Consider the following 9,941-nt stretch of genomic DNA (forward strand, 5'->3'; position numbering starts at 1 on the left):
CCCTTATAATGCTTCCCTTCACACTAGTCCATTTGCTACCCTTCTACTCCTCTATAGGGTGCAAATCTATTCTCTGCCCCAATGGATTTGATTATTCTTCCCTCTTTGGGTCAGTTTCAAAGCATGTAAGAGTTGAGTATTTCCTATCTCCAACCTCTTTATCCTTCCAGTGTATTGATGTTCTCCCCTCTCCAGCCATATGCTTCTTTGTGACATATAAATTTACCTCCTTTTGTTTCTTTTCCCATTTCTTTTAATATTCTATACAATAGCTAAAATGATTTTTCTAAAGCACAAGTCTATTTATATTATACCATCCATTCCAACGAATTTTGGAGTACCCCTATGACATCTAAAATAATATATAAATGCCTTTGTTTTATATTTAAGACTATTCACAACCTGATACTTTCCTATCTTTCCAGTCTTATTTTATGTCCTGTTCCTGACTCTAAGCTTTCATCCATACTTGGCTTCTTATTGCTACTTACATGTAATAGTCAACATCTCCTCCTTCTCTGACTTTACCTTGGCTATCCCACATGTCTCTAATCCATGGTTTTATTCAAGACTCAGGTCATGTGTTGCTACTTTCTGTATGAGACCTTTCCATGTTGTACCAGTTGATAATGTCCTTCACTACATGATTAACTTTTATTTGCTGCATATGCCTTTCATAAGCCTATGTACATATATGCATTTATATATGTACACATGTACATATATATTTATGCCATGTTTACCATTTGAATGGAATCAATCTGAGGGCAAATCTGTTTGCCTTTTGTCTTTGAAGTCTTAGATCTTCCCAGCACTAATTGGTATTCCTTTTTTGTTTCCAAGAGGACTAATGACCTAATGGAGAAATGTCTTGACTTTAATATGAATTGGATTTAAGTGAGGCAGAATTGCACAAAATTTTCAACTCTTTTCTAGAGTCATTTGAGTACATTGTCAAGACTAGTAATTCTTTTGGTTGCTTGAAAGGAAAACGATATTGAGTATCTTGAAAAAAGTGAGAAGTCATGGGGACAAAAAAATCTTATCTACCTCTGCAGAAGATAAAAAGAATTCCAAATTTTTGAGCATATAATTCATAGAAGGAGGGAGAAGTATGAGGTAATGTTGGTTGTCACCAGATTGTGGAAATCCTTAAATATCATAATAAAACATTTGGATTTTATTTGTTATAACATGAGAAGCAATATGTAGATCAAGAGAAACCTTTATTTAGATGGAAAATAAAATCCTTAGTTTTTAAAATAATAAATGTGGGGGAAGGAGAGGCCTTATAGAAGATATATTGTGGGTGGTTGGGTGCATAGAGAGCCAAGCCTAAAAAAAAAGGGAGGTTATGGTTTAAAATCTGATCTCAGGTAACTTCTAGGTGTGTGACCCTGGACAAATCACTTAATTCCAATTGCCTAGCCCTTACCATTCTTCTGCCTTGGAATAAATTCTAAATATTCATTCTAAAACAGAAGGTAAGGGTTTAAAATAAATAAATATGGAACCATATTTCTGGGTTCATTTAGTTATTTTTGCCATAATTAACATCAATTAAACTTTAATTATGCTTCTTTGGCATCAAATATACACTATTCACCTAATTGTAAGGATGGCAAAGAGACCCTGGATAAGATCCTGCAGTTGATGGACAGACTAGCCAGGTGGCAGTTAAAGAGTCAGCTGAGGATTCTGGGAGAGAACTGGGAGGTGAGGGAGATTCTGATGAGCTCAACACTTCCAGCCTTGGAAGGAAAATGAAGAGGAGCTTTTCCCAGGTGGCAGAGGGAATCTAAATCCTCAAGAGGGAAAAGAGCCAGATTTTTCTACTTGTTGCTGTACCTACTTCCATCTAGAAATCCTTCCACAACTTTTCCTCCACCTGACAGCCACTCTCCAAGACTCAAAAGGAGTTCGGTTGGACTCTATAGTCTGAGCCAACCTACCCACTTCCCTTTTAGGTCTCTCACACTTGCCTTTTCCTTGAACTGATTATAGAGTTTAAGTTAAGTGATAATGGAGTAGAGAAGCAGTCATTTGGGAAAGGGGCTGAGGCCCAGAAGCCTAAAACATGAGCCCTTGAAGTCTAACTGCTATGGAAATAGTTTTGTTGGGCACCCTCTCCCTCCACCCTTTCTCTTACTCCTCAAACCCTATTGTTTCCCTTCCCTTCAATAAAGCCATTATTATAAGTCAGACTTGAGTTTGGACCTATCTTTATAATAAGGGTAAGGATTAAACAGGTTAGAGACAAGATTCAGAGCTGAATCTGGTGCATGTCTGTGTCAAACCAAACCTGGGTGTCACAATCCTCCATAGAAAAGGGTTTGGTTACAAACCCTATGCTCAGAACAGGTAGCAAGGAAACCTGACATCTTTCCTTCCAATATATCCAATACAGTGCTCAAAGGAAACAGCCAGTTAAATTGTCCTTTGGGAAGAGAGTTAGGGAAGTTCTTCCTACCTTTCTAAGATTGCCTCAACCTCTGGTGTCAACTTCTCTTGAGGAGGAAGAGATGCTGCCATCTTTTCCTCAACCTTTCTGTTTCTCCACATTCCCCCTCAACTTCTCACTAGAGTTAACATCTTTCTAGTTGGACAAACACTATTCACCCCTCTCCATTTTAAAGAGAGAAGAGTCCCCCCCCTTTCTTCTCTTTTACATAATTTATTTTCACTCTAAAATGTTTATGACAATGTACATGTTCTAGTAAGGCTGCAAAATTAATTCTTATCATGGTTCATTGAAACAAAAATGATTTAAAAGTTTCAAACAACCATTACAGAGATGTAAAATTCTCAATACCCAATTTCTTTGTGAAGACTATCTTATGAGTGATGGGAGACCTGAATTGAAAAAGATTTCAGAAAATATAATCATTGCATTCCAAAGTATCTAGTTGGTCACTTATAGGATCACTGAATCATCAACTCAGGGCTGAAAGAGACATTATAGGTCAAATATTCTAATTTGTTCTTCTAACAAATGAAGAATAAGAAGAATTCTTATAGACTCTTACACTTAGTAACTGAGATTCCTATGATTTTAGGAATGTGGGGCTTTTGGATCCCTACCCATGACCTTGACATGTGCAGAGAATTACCTGAAACTTCAAGGTCACCAAAGAAGGCAGAAATTGCTGCTATATGTGCTAAATATGAAATATTGCATGTCTGCTTTGTGCTCCACATTATCACTGGAGGAAGGAGGTACAGGAGAAAAAAACTCTAAGCTTCATTTCCTTCCTTCGAGGTGCTTATAATATACTTGTAGAGAGGATGCTAACACATGGAACAGATGACAACCATACATTTATAATTAAGTGAAATAGATGTTCAGAGTAGAAAATAAGGGCTAGCTGTCTTTTGCTACTTGTAAAATGACAGGATTGGAGTAAATTACCTCTGAGATTAGCTATAGATATCAAAAGCTTTAATAAGGCAAAGCATTAGGGAGGAGAAAGTCTTGACTGGTTTTTCAAGAACAGGTAAGGGATAGGAGAAGAGGCAAAGAAGGAAAAGAATAGCAAATCAAGAGGAAATAGGGTTAAATGGAAAAAACTGAAAAGAGTATGAAATAGTAAAAGCAGTCTGAGTAGAACAGAGTGAATTTCTCATTCTTCGTGCTTAACAATACATTGTATAGTACTAACTTCTCTTAGCGACAAAATTAATTGAAGATCATTTGTCATCTTGGAAAGTGTACTGCATAATGAGGATCAAATGAATTAAGGTATAGATTTATCTCTATTAATTTTGTACAAGTATTGCATATGTAAAAATATGGGACAATAATCCTATTCTTTTGCATATATTTATATACTTAGTCAACAAACTTGTTCAACACCTATTGTGAGCAAGTACAAGCACAAGTGCTTGGATAAAGTTTAAAAATCACTTGAAGATGGTCATGTTTCCAAGGACCTTACAATATAATAGCAGTAATGAGATATTTGCCAATTTGCTTTGATAGAGCATATTTCCTCATTAAAGTGTTCCTGCACCAAAAAAAATGCAGGTATAATTTGAAATCAGATTAAGGTTAGAGCTTAACATAGAACATATAGATAATAAGTAAGACAGGACAGAATTTGGAGGATGAAGAATTTAGTTATTTTATCCTATCTTTCTACTATATGGAGAACTGAGGCTAGATGAGGGTCAGGATATTGGACTCACTCAAACACACTGATGAACACTTATACCCAAACACATTCAGCAATTTAATAGAACAATCAAATAGACTGACAGGTAATGACACTGAGTAATTCTATTATTAATTCTATCATTTTACATTTATATGTTTATATAATTATATGATATTAACAATTAGTAATTTTCTATAAATAGAACAAAATATCTGTACTTACCCTAAGTTTTTGTCTTCTCAATATTGTCTGCTAAGTAAAATTAATGAAAGAACTATTCTAAATGCTCCGGTAACATTTATAACTCTCCTGGAAATGGCTCAAAGACAGAAATACTGAAGAAATTCCCGCTGCTTTAAAAATACGAAATTTTACAATGATCATTTTGTTAAATGATTTAAGTTTGCCTAGGCAATGAATTGCATTGCATAGTTTCTGTCCTTGTGACTTGGGAAGGACTCTGAGATGCTGAGGACTGAGATATTAAGATCTCTGCTTTTCGTTCAGGACTGATTTGACTCTATCAGCCTCTTACAATAAAGCAATGACTTTCAAGCTCATTGCCTTTTCTTTTAAATTAAAAAAAGTCAATGAGTTTGATCTCAGGCAAGATATAAAATTAATCAAAAGAATGGCATTGGGTGTATACAGAGCAGTTCATTTGAAAAAGAATTTCCAAATGAGACAAAAGCTTGGGCATAATTTTTTGTGACTATTGATCTTGTGTCATAACCATACCCTTCCCCTTAATTAGAAGTCTCATCATATCTGTTTAATAAGGTGAACATTTACAATGTTTCTTTTCGACATTTTTTACCTACTATAGATAGCTTTAGTTTTAATTTTCTTTGCCCAGAGGAATTACAGATCTTTTTGTAAGACTATACTAATGGCACATATTTTGTGAACACTCACTCCCCAGACTCTTCCTCTACCAACCCATTCATTAGACCCTTTCTGCCCACCTCACCCCCAAAAACAAAATCAGGATCCAAGCATAACTTTCTAGAAAGGGAGCCTTATTTCCAAGGTGAAGAATTCTAATTTTCCCTTTTGTATTATTTCAGGCAGAAAGTAGAATTTCCTTTTTTGAAAATATGAATGATAAAAAGACAGGGATACCTTTCACATGGGATAAATAAGAGGAAAGATGTCTACAGTACTTGTTGCACTGATAATCAGACTAAAAGGGTAAATGCTAGTATTTTGGCAGATCCTTTGTGGAGGATTCATGGAAGGACAGGGACTCTGGGGAGGACATCATTGCCATAGCCATATACTACATTATTTTTCACCTGGAGCAAAAACAACTGAATTGGTGTTGTATATGTTTGGGGAAGAATTACAGGACAGAAACAGCAATACAGAGGATAGTCGAAAAGGATGGTTTAGAGGGATGCCTTATATCTCTTTATGTCAAGCTCTAAATAGCTCTGGCTTGGGGAGAAGGCATCCATGAAGAGAGGAGTGTAATGGCAATGAAACCCTGGGTTTAATGGCCAAGGGGCAACTAATGGTATTGGCAACATTGACTGATAGAGAGCTCCAAGAATATGGGTAATGAATTGTACCACCCCACTCCATGCTGTTGTTATTTTGGGTCAAAGCCCTCTTAACCCACCATACTGAGAAGTATGAAGAATAATATTGAATTGGGATTTGTGAACAAGTCATGCATTCATTTCTTTGACAAATGTCAAAACAATATTCTTTACCTTTTAAAAGATGAACAAGTATACATAAGGCCACACCTACCCCCACCACCAAATCTATTAAAAATTCTAAACAATCATCTAGAAGTCATGAAGTTTCATGCCTTCCCAAACATGATGGAATGCACACCACTAATCTTCAGAGTTGAAAGGGAGCTCTTTTGAGCCTTATGTTCTCTAAAATTGTTATGTTACATTGAAGTTGCCAATTTGCTTTGGTAGAGCATATTTCCTCATTCAAGAGTTCCCTGAACTAAAAAATGCAGGTATAATACCTAGTCATAGATCTATAACTATATATTTATGTGCATAAATCACGTGAAGCAATAAGGCATCTTAGACTGAGTGAAGTGAGAAATACTAGTTCACATCCTACTTTGGCCTTGAAACAATTGTATGAGGAGACACAATTACTTTAGTTCTCAGTACCTTAAATAACTCAAAATTACAATTTGCTGAGCTGTATTAGCAAAAGAAAGTAAGGTGGTATATAGGTGAGAAGGTTAACCTTAGAATTTCAGGACTCAGTTTCCTCATCTGTAAAATGAACCAGAGGAGGAAATGCCAAACCACTCCAGTATCTTTGCCAAGAAAACCCCAAATGAAATCATGAAGACTCAGACTGAAAAAAACAGGGAATTGATTGATAGGAGTTTCCATAGCAAGAGATTCCCACATTGAAAAAATCAAAAGCTCTCCTATTGAACTCTAACAATTATTGGTATCTGATATCTTCCCTTTCTAAATATATAGAAAACAATACCTTTTACCCAAGACCAATATCCAGGCTTTAGGCATGACTTCAGGAGACCATTTAGACTTCTGCTTTAGGACTTCAATGCAACTTGAATCAGAAAATATTTATTGTTTACCATATTGTGTATATATTATATACAAGGAACTGTGCTAGATGTTGGTGATACAAAAAAAATTAAAATTAAATAATCTCCACACTCAAGAGCCTTCCATTGTCCATAAGTAGGAGAGGAACATTTACTTTCTAAACCATGTATTTTTCAAATAATGGAGGTTCTGATTAAGTCCACATAGTTATTGTGAATTACTGTCTTTTTTCTACTTAGCTCATTCTCTTCTTTTTTGATGAGCTACATATACACATAATTTGAAGATGTCACTATCATACTATTGCTCATTTATATTTAATGTTCTGTGGACTTTTGCAGTGGGGTCAAATTGACTTATTTTTGTAATTGAATGTTGTATTAGAAAAAGTATTAGAATTAGATTCACCGTCTGTAGGTTCACTGAAAGCATTTTCTAATAACAAAAGGATGATGGAGATGACAAAGTACCTCATCCTGTTTTTAGTTCATGCTTTTACTATGTTCTTTATTTCCATATTTTTAAAGCATTTTATTCCACATAACCAGGAGATTATCAATATTCAAGATAGCTAAATTTACTTAAATTATTTCTAAATCTTTATGGATCAAAGATATGTATCCAGGTACTTATGGGCAAGAGTTTTTGCTTTCCTGATACTTAAGTTCCAAGATAATTTGTTAAATTCTCAAAGATAACTTGAGGTTTATATTTTTATTATGGGGACTTGTTGTCTCTCAGATTTTAAAGATAGTAATTATTCTACTCTACAATTTGAGCTACCTGATTGTGTCTTTATAATTATTATATCTTATTTTGCTCCTGGTTTTTTATTTCATTGATAGAGAGAGCATGAGATGAGAAACTTTCCCTATCAGTGATAATTTTTTCATGATTTATTAATTTTTAAATTTTTCTTTAATTATTTAAGTATATTTTCCCATGGTTACATGATTCATATTCTTTCCCTCCCCTCTTTTGTCTACCCCTCCCATAGCTAATGAGCAATTCCACTGGGTTATACAGGTATCCTTATTCAAAACCTATTTACATATTATTCATATTTGTGAAAGAGTGATCATTTAAAATCAAAATAACCAATTATATCCTCATTGAACCATGTGATAGCTCATATGTTTTTCTTCTCTGTTTCTATTCCCACAATTTTTCCTCTGAATATGGAGAGTGTTCTTTCTCATAAATCCCTCAGAAAAGTTATGGATCATTGAATTGCTGCTAGTAGAGAAGTCCATTACAATCGATTGCACCAGTGTGTCAGATTTTATGTCCATTGTTCTCCTAGATCTGCTCCTCTTGCTCTGCATCAATTTCTGGATGTCTTCACATGAAATTCCTTGAGTTCATCATTATTTTCAGCACAATGATTTTCAAAAAATACTTTTCATGTTATCTTTGTTTCTGTGTTTTTATAGTTATTCCTTTTATCTCCCCCTGCTAGCCAGATAGTCATTCCATTTTCAAAATTAGTATATGTTGGAGAGATAAAAACAAAACACAATCTTTATCACAACTGAACAATGTGTAGACAGTCTGATAACATATGCAACATGAAACACTTGTATCACTCTATGAAGGAAGTGAGGATTGGAATTTTGTCTCATATTTCTAGTTTTAAGCCCTGCTAAATCTTTATAATTTAGTTTCTTTCAATTTTGATTTTTTTTGGCATGCAATGCTTCTTTTTCCCCCTTATCTACATTGTTCTAGTCATTGTATATATTACTTGCTTGGTTCTGGGCTACTTTGTTTCCTTTCAGGTAGATCTTTTCATGCTTCTTTGTAATCATCACTTATAACTTACTGCATGGTAATATTCACATGTCATACATTCATGTATCACTACATTCATGTACTAAATTTTGTTTAGTGGTCTCCAATAAAGAGGCATCCACTTTGTTTCTGAGTTTTTGCTATGACAAAAAGTACTATTATAAATAACTTAGTGTACATGATATTTTTTCTTAACATTGATTTCTTAGGGATATATAGTCACTTAATTTGCATAATTTTAAATAGCTTTTCAAAATGAGTGTACAATTTCATGGTTCCACAAGCAATGTATTAGTGCTTCCACACCTCCAAATAGACTTTTATCAATGCCTATTGCTAATTGTTGGAACAGTGAGAGGTTAAATGATTTATGAAGAGTCTGTACTTATTAGAAGCATTTTTCAGAAGTCCTATCTGACCTTAGCTCTTCCTAATTCTATGTCCAAGCCCATCTCTATCTACTATCCTAAGTGGCCTTATTATTATTGGTATGAATCGACACATCACAGTAGTCTGGACATCAGTTCCTTTGTAAGGATCACATTCAAAATACTTCAATCAGATCTATTGCAAAGCTCTCTAAAGAAGTAACCATAACCTAACTTAGTCATAGCAGAAAGGCCAAATTCTCCTGCTTCTGAGTTGCCCATGATGGTCTGCCAGTCAAACATCAGAGCATGCCTAGACCTTTTGGAACTGTCTTAATTAAATAAATCAATAACTAAGCATTTATTAAGTGCTAACTATTTTTTTCCAGGATCTGTGCTAAGTGGTGGCATGCAACAAGGAAATAATGTTGAGCCTGAGCAGAGTTCTCTGAGCAAAAACAATCCTGAGGATGATATCAATGTCATTTAAGGTAAAACTATTTCAACTTGCCTTGGGATATTGATTTCACCACAATGTCTGTCTTCTAAATATCCTCCAACATTTCTGTTTTAGGAATTTATAGGTGGCTGAATATGCAACAACAACAATAATAATAGTTGTCATATATAACAATTTACATAGTTATTCTTTCACATCTTCCATTAAGAGCAATTGCTTTTATTCCCATTTCATAGATAGAAGAACTATGCTTCAAGTGGTTTAAATAATCTGTCCAGAATTATATGGTAATAAGTAAGAAGCAGAACAAGGATTTTTATAGCTCCTTTTACTCTAAATATAATCTTTCATTAATACCATATTATCTTGTTATCATTATGTTAATTTATAACAAAAGTCATCCCACTAAGTACTTAGTGCTTAATTCATTTGGATTTTGAAGATTTTAACTTTTCAATGATCTGTTAAAACACAAAACATCCAAGGAAACAATAAAAATAAATCTCCAACAGTGGTAAAATCTTTAATGGGCTGAACAAAATCCCTCAAAGAATCTGATCCAGGATATGTATCCTTGAGTAAGGATACATAGGAGATGAGGGAGTGAGACAAG

The sequence above is a fragment of the Monodelphis domestica genome, chromosome 4 (genome assembly GCF_027887165.1).
Source record: "Monodelphis domestica isolate mMonDom1 chromosome 4, mMonDom1.pri, whole genome shotgun sequence".
NCBI lineage: Eukaryota > Metazoa > Chordata > Mammalia > Didelphimorphia > Didelphidae > Monodelphis > Monodelphis domestica.